Source organism: Schistocerca serialis, chromosome 3 (assembly GCF_023864345.2).
Source record: "Schistocerca serialis cubense isolate TAMUIC-IGC-003099 chromosome 3, iqSchSeri2.2, whole genome shotgun sequence".
Lineage (NCBI taxonomy): Eukaryota > Metazoa > Arthropoda > Insecta > Orthoptera > Acrididae > Schistocerca > Schistocerca serialis.
Window position 1 is genome coordinate 725,046,751 of NC_064640.1, and position 12,616 is coordinate 725,059,366.

The following is a 12,616-nucleotide window of genomic DNA, read 5'->3' on the forward strand; positions in this document are numbered from 1 at the left end:
GAAGGCTTACCCGATTTTTTCTCATAGGAGTGTTTAGCAGGTGCCATTTGAGATACACAAAGAGGAGTAGTTGTTTTGTGTATCAACATTCCCTAAGTCCCAGACTCCATGTAATATTGTGAAATCTGCTTCTGCTGTCTTCATCATCCATTTCTGATGGCAGGGACATGGATGTCCCATTTCTTTTGCAGCTAATTGCATTTTTATAGCATCATTGTGTAATTCTCACTCTTAAAAAGGAAAATAACATTTGTGTTATAACATCTTTATGAAAAACATCATGTTGCAAGTAATAACAATACTAATAGAGTATTATTCTGTTCTGGCTCTCCTAATTAATAATGTTAATAATTGGTGTTGTTTCAGTAAAATATCATTTTTAACGCTCTTCAACTGTGGTCAGTAGCCCTTCTCTCAATTCAGGCATTCGCTGCCATCATCAACACCTTCAATCCTTAACGGGTGAGATGGCCACCTCTCTAACAACAAATGCTGAGTCTCCCTCTTTGTGGAAGGAAAAAAATTAAAAATTATGAAGAGAATCAACCCATGAACCTACAAGGAAAAATAGTGCAATTTAACATCTATATTGTGACATTACTAGATCAATTTAACACTTTAACAGCTATTTAATGGAAAGCCATGATAACCCCTATAGCAGGCACCTAGAGATGTTCATAACCAGTGTAAAACTGTTCATGGTTAATAGGCTCCATGTAGATATCTTGGAAATGTCCCATGGATCACAATTCCATTAATTTCTTAGTATTGAGAGCTTTCTCCACTGTCATGGTAATCCACATTGTCACATGCTTCAGTATAGCATGCCACATAATTATATTTTGTTGTTGCTTACCTCTAATCACATGGATTTTGTCGATAATCTACATCTACAACACTCATCGCAAGAGGATTCGCTGTCAAAATGGTTGGCTTCTGTATCAGTCCTTAGTACATTTTTTTCATGCAAACAAGTCACACTGTTTCCTCTGTGAGTCATCATCTTGGCTGTGGCTTGCCATACTAAAGCAAAAAAATTATGTACTTTGTCTCAGTGCAATACGTAACAACAGAGTGTGTTAGCCTCTTCATATACTACCCTGCCAGTGGTTTTCCATCCTCCAGCAGATATGAAAAACACAGATATCTCAATTTCACTGAGTGTATGGCTTACCAGCATCTGGCCTTGAGCACAATTGTATTTGAATCTAATTCACTCAATGAAGTATAATGTAATTACAGGTAGGCACAGAGACATCGGCAGCAGTATATACAACCCAGAAGCCCCATGTCTATTTCCATGACAACAAGTTTTTCCATCTAATGGACCTTGTAATCGAGCATTAATAACCATATTTGTCCCATGTAATATGGTACCAAAGCAGACAGCTGAACAATAACAAAGATGGACTATATTTCTAGAAGCATATGAACATAAGATTTTTTATAAGAGAGTCATCCACAGTACCACCTCTAATGCTCTATTCAAACTTCCAGTAGACACAAAAGTAGCTCTATCAACTAACAAGAATCACATCCTAGTGGTAGTGATTCAAAGGGCCCAACAGGTGTGGCTCAAACATTTACCGAGAGTGTATCACAACTTGTGCAGCATCACCAGTTATCATTAGCTAATGGAATGTTGATAGTCTCACTGAATCCAGAAGAATGTCAGATAGTTATTCCAAAGCAAATCTCTGTGGAAATTTGAATTATGGTCAGTATCTGTCATCCCTGGCACACTCACCTGGACAATTTGGAACTGCTTTTAAAGTATATATGGTTGGTGGTGGCAGGCACAGTGTCTAGTTACCCATACATCACCAACATGCAGTCAGTTGCTACAAATCATATAATCTGGGGCCTAAGTAAATTTCTCATATTTGATGATGATGATGATGATGAAGATGATGTTTAGTTTTTGGGGCACTCAACTGCATGGTCATCAGCACACATACAAAGTCCTAATTTTTACACAGTCCAATTTTTACATCATCCAATCTAACCACTGTTACAAATGATGATGAAATGATGAGGACAACCCAAACACCCAGGCCCCGGGCAGAGGAAATATCCAACCTGGCCAGGAATTGCTCAAGTCTGAGGTAAGCATACTCACATACCAAACAGCACAAATAACCTGAAAATCCCAACAGAGATATTTTATGGTGGAAACCCATAAATGTTACTACACCTCCTCCACATTCAGCAATCTCCATCCTGCACCCAAAGACCTTGATTCTGGCAGCAGTAGAGAACACCCATGGCCAGATGATGTTCACTGCAGCCACCTGGGATAGTTGTCTGTGGCACCACCAAAACTATCTCTGTCTATGGTGGTCTTGCCAACTAATCACTAACAAATGAAGAACAACAACACCATCAAATAATATCCCATGAAAAATTTCACCAGACATCACAGATGATATGTGATACTGGACCAACAGCTTCACCACAACCAAGGACAGCACCCCATACAGGTGGCACCTTCAAGTAAAACAGTATTTCTCAGAAAGATTCTTTTAGGGAGATCCAGTGGAGGGTGGTCTATTGGCAGGTTCTGCCAATTACTGGTCTAACTACCCTGATATCTCCATGCCTATAAACACAGACTGTCAGAACAGTGCTCCAACACTGAACATCCACATACTTAGCACATTAATGATCTGTCAGAGTCACTATCAGTCAAGTTGATTCTAGGCCTATTTGCTTTCCGTTTGGGTGAGGGTTTTCATGTCAGGTAACGTTATTGACAATAATGCTGTATCACAGCTGCCACTAGACCTGGAGGTAACTAACAACAAGAGGGCACCTCAGGCCATGAAACCACCATGGCTCGATCAGCCAACTTCATATTAATGGGACATGCATCCACTGACACCAACATATGACACCCAAATTGAACAGTAACCATAAGCTTGTTGCTATGCTCATGTGAAGTACTCACCAGTCTTCTACTATTAATGTCAACTCATGTCCACTATGGACTTTAAATAAAATATTCTATGGATTGTTACTGTGATTAGTGGTTTAAAACTTTGGTTTTGTTCATTGATTCTCTTCTGTGCCAGTTTAGTTGTCATTGCTAAGTACTCATGCCTTCAATACAGGAAATTGTAAACCTGTTCTTGATATTAACTACATTAATATTTGTGATTTAATACATATTAGCATGTCACTGACAAACCAGACTCCTCTTGCTCACCATAATTACGAGGTGGCAGCCCATAAGATGAACACTTACTGCTGTTATCTTGGTGTAAACTGCTATTAGTATTGAAAACATTGCGCAAACAAATTCATCAGACACCATTACACATTTTCATTGGACACTGGACTATGATTTGTGTCTTTGTAACTGCTAAAGGCTGATCATTACACTTAATTTATATATGCCAAAGGACTTTTCTTTCTTTTCTTCAAACCACTACCAGTGAGGTTTTCCAGTGGAAATAATGGGAGCACAAGCTGAATCTTGTACTGGTGTTGCCCACATTGGTGAAAACCAGCTGCAAGCTCTTCCATATTGGGGTCTAACAAAAATTAGGAGGATTATATTTAATTAGATTCAGTACATAGATCTATGAGCAGTTTTTTTTCCTTTTCAATATTTATTAAAAATTTTTAATTGTTCCAGATAATTTAGAAGATGCTTTGTGGTCTTTTGTAATCAAAGACACATAGAAGACTTTTCCCTAACCATGTCAGATCCTGCATCATGGTACCAAATGGTAAGAAGGCAGTTTTTTCTGTATCTGCATACTGACACTCTTTGTGTATAGATGGGGCTTAGTCTCTAGAGAGATTTTAAGCCAAGTAGTCTCTTGTAGCCATGTACCTCCTTTAAACATGAAAATCCTAATCGTTTCCCTTCTGTTGGTAATGTATACTCAGTTTTCTTCCAATATTGTGTTTAGGAATGTAAAGACACAAACTGCTTCCTATTTGTAAAGTAGGACTTCACCAAATTATGAGCTGTGCCTCGAATGACATAGTTCCACAGTTTTTCCTGCAATATGGTCGTATCAACACAGTCAAATGCTTTTTGTAAGTCTAGAAAGATGCCACATACATGTTCTTTGTTATCTATTGCTTGAGTGACACCTTTGATTCAGTTGGATGCTGCTGTAATGGTTGATGATCCCTTGGCAAACCCATACTGCCCCTGAGAAATCACTTTTTTGCATACCAGGAAGTTACAGATTCTTATGTATATTAATTTTTCAAAGATTTTGGATATTCAGAAACGGTCAAAAGTTTTCTACTCGATTTCTGTTTCCTTTTTTAAAAATAGGGACAACTCGAACAATTTTCAATTCATCTGGAAATAGACCATCTTCCGTATGAGAGTTGATAACTGTGGATAAAGGTGATGCAATTTCATGTATACATTTCTTAAGAGTGTCCAGACTAAGACCATCATAGCCTGCTGCATGAGAATTCTTTAAGTTAATCACTATTTTAATTAATTCTTCTTTACTTGTTGGTGTCAAAAATATACTTCCTGACACTGGTGTTCCTCTGAATTTGTATTTATGATTTTTAACATGATTGTTTACGCTTGAGCCAAAAGAAGCAAAGTAATTGTTAAATAGATCTGCTATCTTATTCTGATCAGTTTCTATTGTGCCATTTATCAGCAAGTGGTTGCATGTTTCCTAGATTTACCTATTTCTCTATTTACTAGTGACCATGATGTTTCGGAGATATTATTTGAGTTCTGAATGGCAATTTCAAAATATTTCTGTTTTTCCAAAATTAGGAGGTCTACATAGTATTTCTGATACTTTTTGAACTCTTATTTCAATTTTTTACTGCTCAAGTAATTTAACATAGCATACTCATACCAGGCTTTTGAAATGTGGTGCTACAGAAGAATGCTGAAGATTAGATGGGTAGATCACATAACTGATGAGGAGGTATTGAATAGGATTGGGGAGAAGAGAAGTTAGTGGCACAACTTGACTAGAAGAAGAGATCGGTTGGTAGGACATGTTCTGAGGCATCAAGGAATCACCAATTTGGTATTGGAGGGCAGCGTGGAGGGTAGAAATTGTAGAGGGAGACCAAGAGATGAATACACTAAACATATTCAGAAGGATGTAGGTTGCAGTAGGTACTGGGAGATGAAGAAGCTTGCACAGGATAGAGCAGCATGGAGAGCTGCATCAAACCAGTATCAGGACTGAAGACCACAACAACAACATTAACAACAACCATCACAGATCCTCCACCATGCTTCAGAAGAAGAAGAACACAGTTTATAGTGGGCACACTCACTGGTGTTCCTTGTATGTTATCAGTTCCTAATGTCTCAAGTGTCAGATTCATTGAATAAAATTAAATGCTTCCATATGCCACTAGAGTAGGACCTGTGTGCTGGCAGAAACACCACAATAATTTTGCAAATATTTCCCATCATAAATCCATATTGCACAACCTGCTCTGTAGATAAATTTTGATCTCAGTACTCTCTTACATTTTACTTGTTATCTTGTTATTGATAGGAATGGCCTGTTTTTATTATGGTGCTCAGATTTCCCTCCACTATTGTGCTTAGCAGGTAAAGATTTATCATTCATTTGAGATATGTGATCACACCAGATACAGATAAAATTACATGCCTCTTATAGATTAGAGCTCAAAGTCATAAAAACATCAGCTGAGCAAACATCAACAATTTGTCCTTGACAGAGATCTGTAATGTTCCACATGAAGTAGATACAGGATGCAACTTCAAATTATCTTTCACAATTACTAGTCCATTTATGACTGACCTTTCAAACCTTACTGACAAATTTTGTACATTTTTAAATATATTCTCATGCCTCTTTGCTTTTCTGCTTCTAAAAGGCTTCCTTGGTAGATTGACTGTGCTCTTTCCAAATGAGACTTGCAGTCAGGATATCACCCATATACACTGCTAGTTTGGACAGTAAATCATCTTTTAGTACCTTACACCATCCACTTATGAAGACACAAATGCTAAAACAAAACCCAAAAGGCCAGTCTGCAAACTGGTAAAACACATCTTGTACATAAAAGTCATGTGCTTATGAGATTTGTGTGTCCACAGTGTACATGTCTTTCAATACTGAGAGAAGTCTTTCACTGTGGAGCATATTTTTACTGTTGTTGTTGTTGTTGTTGTTGTCTTCAGTCCTGAGACTGGTTTGATGCAGCTCTTCATGCTACTCTATCCTGTGCAAGCTTCTTCATCTCCCAGTACTTACTGCAACCTATATCCTTCTGAATCTGTTTAGTGTATTCATCTCTTGGTCTCCCTCTACGATTTTTACCCTCCACGCTGTCCTCCAATGCTAAATTTGTGATCCCCTGATGTCTCAGAACATGTCCTACCAACCGGTCCCTTCGTCTTGTCAATTTGTGCCACAAACTCCTCTTCTCCCCAATTCTATTCAATACCTCCTCATTAGTTATGTGATCTACCCATCTAATCTTCAGCATTCTTCTATAGCACCACATTTCGAAAGCTTCTATTCTCTTCTTGTCCAAACTATTGTCGTCCATGTTTCACTTCCATACATGGCTACACTCCATACAAATACTTTCAGAAACAACTTCCTGACACTTAAATCTATACTCGATGTTAACAAATTTATCTTCTTCAGAAACGCTTTCCTTGCCATTGCCAGTCTACATTTTATATCCTCTCTACTTGGACCATAATCAGTTACTTTACTCCCCAAATAGCAAAACTGCTTTACTACTTTAAGTGTCTCATTTCCTAATCTAATTCCCTCAGCATCACCCAACTCAATTCGACTACATTCCATGATCCTCGTTTTGATTTTGTTGATGTTCATCTTATATCCCCCTTTCAAGAGACTGTTCATTCTATTCAACTGCTCTTCCAAGTCCTTTGCTGTCTCTGACAGAATTAAAATGTCATTGGTGAACCTCAAAGTTTTTATTTCTTCTTGGACTTTAATACCTACTCCGAGTTTTTCTTTTGTTTTCTTTACTGCTTGCTCAATATACAGATTGAATAACATTGGGGAGCGGCTACAACCCTGTCTCACTCCCTTCCCAACCTTTGCTTCCCTTTCATGCCTCTCGACCCTTATAACTGCCATCTGGTTTCTGTACAAATTGTAAATAGCCTTTCGCTCCCTGTATTTTACCCCTGCCTCCTTTAGAATTTGAAAGAGAGTATTCCAGTCAACGTTGTCAAAAGCTTTCTCTATGTCTACAAATGCTAGAAACGTAGGTTTGCCTTTCCTTAATCTAGCTTCTAAGATAAGTCGTAGGGTCAGTATTGCCTCACGTGTTCCAACATTTCTGCGGAATCCAAACCGAACTTCGCCGAGGTTGGCTTCTACCAGTTTTTCCATTCATCTGTAAAGAATTCGCATTAGTATTTTGGAGCTGTGACTTATAAAACTGATAGTTCGGTAATTTTCACATCTGTCAACACCTGCTTTCTTTGGGACTGGAATTATTATATTCTTCTTGAAGTCTGAGTGTATTTCGCCGGTCTCATATATCTTGCTCACCAGATGGTAGAGTTTTGTCAGGACTGGCTCTCCCAAGGCCATCAGTAGTTCTAATTATTTTTAATAGTCAACATTAAACCATAGAGCTGCTCTCAGTCTGTGACTTTTTTTTCTAATGCAAGATCAAAGACTTCCTCCCTTCCCTTACATAATTTCACTGCATCCAGGTATATGGACTATAGCTCTGCAGATGACAGTGGGCCAAATTTCAATGTAACACGTATCGTGGACTAGCATTCAACTTTCTTGAAGCCTTTCATTACATTACAGAAATCACCTTGCTAGGCTATCTTCCGCCTACATAATGAGATAGGCCTGTACTAAGAACTATTCATTGATTACAGTGTTAAAATGTGCACAAAGCCACAATACTTCCCTTTATTTGTTGTGCATATGATATGTGTGGCCCATTTGCTCACATTTACAGATTTGACAACACAGAGATTCTGGAGTTACTCTGACTCCTTTTTTACTATTGGTTCAAGATAAATTAGTACAAAGACTATTACAAAAGGCTGAGTATTTGCTGTTGGTTTAAATGTAATATAGGTTTTGAAATCATTGGAACATCCAAGGTAGATCTCAAAGGTCTTCACAAAGTTCCTCCAAATTGAGATAATGAATATCTTATACCACATTACACCTTAAAGTACTGGATACATTTTATCACTTGCTTTTGACTGGCTTTTGCTCTGAGCATAAGCCTGAGTGGTATTCTTTTCTTGTTAGGAGAAGTTATACAGTTGTCGGCTAGTGACAGTGGTGGTAAACCTGTTTCTTATCGCGTTAAATAACGTTACTGTTGGACTTGTGTCTACTTGAAATGATAATCGCTGTTTACTGATGTAATTGAAATTTCATATGGTGTACAACAGTGTAGTACAAAATTTTATATATTGATGAAAAATTTCAAATTTTGTGTTTTGTTTGAGGCATATTAGAAAACATTGCATCTGTTTGTAGTAGAAAGCTACTTAACTAAATTTTCTCCATTGTTGCAGTGGTGATTGTTTATTATCTTCCTTCACTACTTTACGTTCCATGAAGGAACATAAATATAGCACTCTTATTAATGAAATGACCTATGCTACGCACTGGTTTCATCTTCACTTTACTGCCGAAGCTACTTAATTGATTTCGACAAGCTTTTAATGCAGACAGATTGCGGAGTACACTGAAATAAAGATTCAACAAACTCTAACTGACTTGGCAGGCTTTGCAAACTTACCATAAATAAAGTTAATCAATCCTGACCTTTAGCGATATTTAAACATGCTTTATTTTGGTTAGAGACAGCTGCAATGCTGGTAGATTGCATTACATATACCAATGTTTGCATTCATGCTAAATAAAGCACTGCATGCAAGAAGGCAACTGTGGTTCATGAGCAAGAAGGCAACTGCTGTTCAGAGTGGTTTATTAATTGTTTAAAATGCTTGCTGCTCCAATACCTAGTCCACACTCAATTCTTTAGTTAGTGTGGTGTACGCCTGGGGCATGTTTGCTGCAGCTGCCAGTCTCAGCTCTTGTCTGATGTGCCAAGTATCTGCAGTACATTTATGCAATCTGCACATTAGCACTATTTCTAGTTGTGGTTATTGGTAATACTTGATGCAGTAAAAGGGACTGTAATTTTTAGGAATTGTGTCATATCTCCTCCATTTGTCTCATACTGCATGAGTCTATTATGAATAAAGGAACCCATATATGTTGTCTGAGATTATTGGCATCTAAAGAAATATTTATGTCTTAATTTCTGTCAATCTGTTGGTAATGATAGTATGCTGCTAGTGACACACACGTTTATACAAACGACAATGTTTCTGGGTCTGCCACTGGGGCTAGCATATGTAGTGAATTAAACACCTCTTGACAGTCCACAACAAAAAGCAGGCTATTTGACTGACACTGTCTCATACCTCACAAACGGGAAAATTCTGTTGCAGTGGCAGTGCAATGGATAATACCTAAGCTAAAGGAGATTTCTGCATTTATAAGATGTAGCTCAGGAATATCTACTCTTCTGTCAACTACACTATCCAGTCACATTAATGTTACACCCTGTGAAAAGCCCGAATAACCACCTTTTCAAGTGTGGCCATCTGTGAAACATGCTGCAACAGAGTCAATGAGGTTTTGGAAGGTACTGATAAGAATGTGGAGCCATGCAGACTCCAGCACTGCTGGCAACTGTACTAAGTTTCTTAGTTGAGGATCCACAATGCAAACAGCCTGATCAACATGGTCCTACAATTTTTCAATTGTGTTTAAATTTGGTGTGCTCTTCATACCAGGCACATACACTGATGAGCCAAAGAATTATGACCATATACTTAATAGCTTGTTTGTCCATATTTGGAATGAAATACATTACTGATTCTGTGTATCAGGGATCTAACACTTTGTTGGTAGGTTTGTGATGATATGTGGTATTAGATGTCTCTTCACAGGTCATCTAATTCGCATTAATAATGGGCCGATTGTCTGCGTACACAGTGATGCAGCTGATAACATCACAGATTGGTTCCACAGAACTTACATCAGGCAAATTTGGTTGATGATACATCAACATGAGTTCGCTATAACGCTCCTAAAACCATGTAGCATTGTTCTGGCTCTGAGAAATGGACAGTTGTACTGCTGAAAGACGACATCACCGTCAGGGAAGACATCAAGCATAAAGGGATCCAGGTGATTTGCAGCTGTCAGCATGTCTTTGATTCCTACCACAGGTCCCATGCTAGCTCAGAATAATGTCTCCCATAGCATAATACTATTCCCACCAGCTTGCATTTGTGGCTTGTGGCATGTTTAGATCCACCTTTCACTTTGACGATGGTGTTTTTGGAGATGACGAGTAGCCTAGTGTAGCAAACATGTGATTCACCCAAAGAGCTCACACATTTCCATTGATCAACAGTTCAATCCCTATGGTCCCATGGCCACTGGTTTCGTAATTGATGATGTCACTGGCTCAACAAGCGAATGCATAGGGATTGTCTGCTGTGAAACTCCATATTTAACAATGTATGATGAACAATGTGCTCCAAAAACTTGTGTGCACACCAGCATTGTGCTCTTTTGGCAGAGGTGCCACAGATCACCATGTATCCTATTACACAGAGCAGACAAGCCTCCAAACCCCACATTTTGTGGAAGTCATGGACATCCTACCATTTGGGCCTAGTGGTAGTTTCACTGTCCTTCTGCCTCTTTCCATAGATTTTCGCAACAGTACCATGTGAACATTTTACCAGCTTTGATGTTTTCAAGATACTTGTTCACAGGCTATGCATAATAATAATCTGCCATTTTTCAAAGTCGCTTATCTAAGTGGGTTCCCCCATTTTCAGCCCATACCTTCACTAGGGTGATTGCCCATTCATGTCTTCTCCACTTATGTACTTTTGTTTCTGCATCACATGCCTGCAATGCCATCAGATGGCATCAGATATCACGGTGGGCAGCGGTCATAACGTTTTGGCTGCTCAGTGTACACTGCAAGCTGTGTGACACATTGCATTGTCCTGCTGGTAGATTCCATCATTCTTAGGGAAAAAGAAACTGCATATAGGGATGGACATCCCAAAGGATACATGCATCTATTGTGCCTTCCTTAATGATGAGATCACCCAGGGAATGCCACAAAAACATTCCGTAGACCATAACACTCTCTCCTTCAGCTTGGATCCTTCCTATGATTGTTGGAGGGTGTTTGCTTTCAGACTTTTAATGCTGTACACGTCAGTGACCATCTGTCTGATGGAACACAATACGTAATTCTTCTGAAACGGCCATTTGTTGCCACTTAGTAGACATCCAGCTGTGGTACTGGTGTGTCAATTCTAGCTTTCTTTTCTGATATACAGCAGTCAGTGTGGGTGCATAAACTGGGAGCCTTTTTGCAGAGGCCCACATCATAAATATTCAATGAATGGTCTTTGAAGAGACACTGTTGGTAGCTCCTTGGTTCATCCGAGTAGTTTGCTGCTCAGTTGTTGCATGTCTGTTTACTCATACATGTCTCTGCAGCCATCATTCACCCTGTTCACCTATGGTCCATGTTGTGCCACAGCTGCCTTGGAACCAGTTTTGTATAGCACCATTTTGCCATGCTGGTGTACTCCAATGTCTGCAGCATGCAAACAGTTTACAAACTTGCCATTTGGCCATTTGGTATGAAAACCAATGATCTTGACCGTTTGGATGTCAGATAAATTGTTACATTTCCACATTACTACACTGAGTTCACTGTTTTCCACATCCCCCACCATTCTTTATATACCCTCCACTGCTTGTGCTTGCACCTGCCACCTGTGGGTGGTTATTGCTTATTGATGTCAAATATGGGAGGTAGCCATATTAATGTGAATGGACCATGTATTTGTTCTGTTATTCTTGTTGTTCTTGCTGTGGCTATTGTAGCTGCTTCAGTTGCTGTTCCTGCAATGACTACAAGTCCGTAAAATACCAGCATCTGCACTGTTATTGGTCAGTCCACATATAGCATCTGATGCATTTCATCACCAAGCACTTATTTACCTTGGCTCATGATTCTCTTTAAACAGATGAAAGCCATTGCAGGCTAGAATATCACAACAAATTTTAACGTGTTCATTCAGTTACCAGGCCAAAGTAAGGGTCTGTAAACCATTGCAGAGCAGGTTGTTAGTAGCATGGTCACAGTCACTCCAAATAACATCCACAAATGTAGCCTAGGTAGTTCAGTGCCATAATCCATAGAGTAGTCTGGCAGGCAGCTTGAGTAAGCAGTGTGAGTGAGTGCTGAACATCATGTGAAGTGATCACTCTCTAATGGGAACTTTTAACAGTGTCATGATGTCACAGTGACACCAACTATGGCTATGGCTTACGCTTCCAGGGTCCGCAAAGATGTGCCTTCTGGTGAGAGAGTGTCTCTAGCTCTGGTGAGACATTGATATCATTATGCAACAGTATTCTTGTACTGATTTTATAATGGAGTCAGAGTGGTGAACAAGGATTCTGCTTGTTGGCCAGTGCTGGCCAGTAGTTGGAGGAAGGCAGGCCTTGTCTGGTATCTGTTGGTCATCCATTTTTGTATTATAGGGGATTCAGAA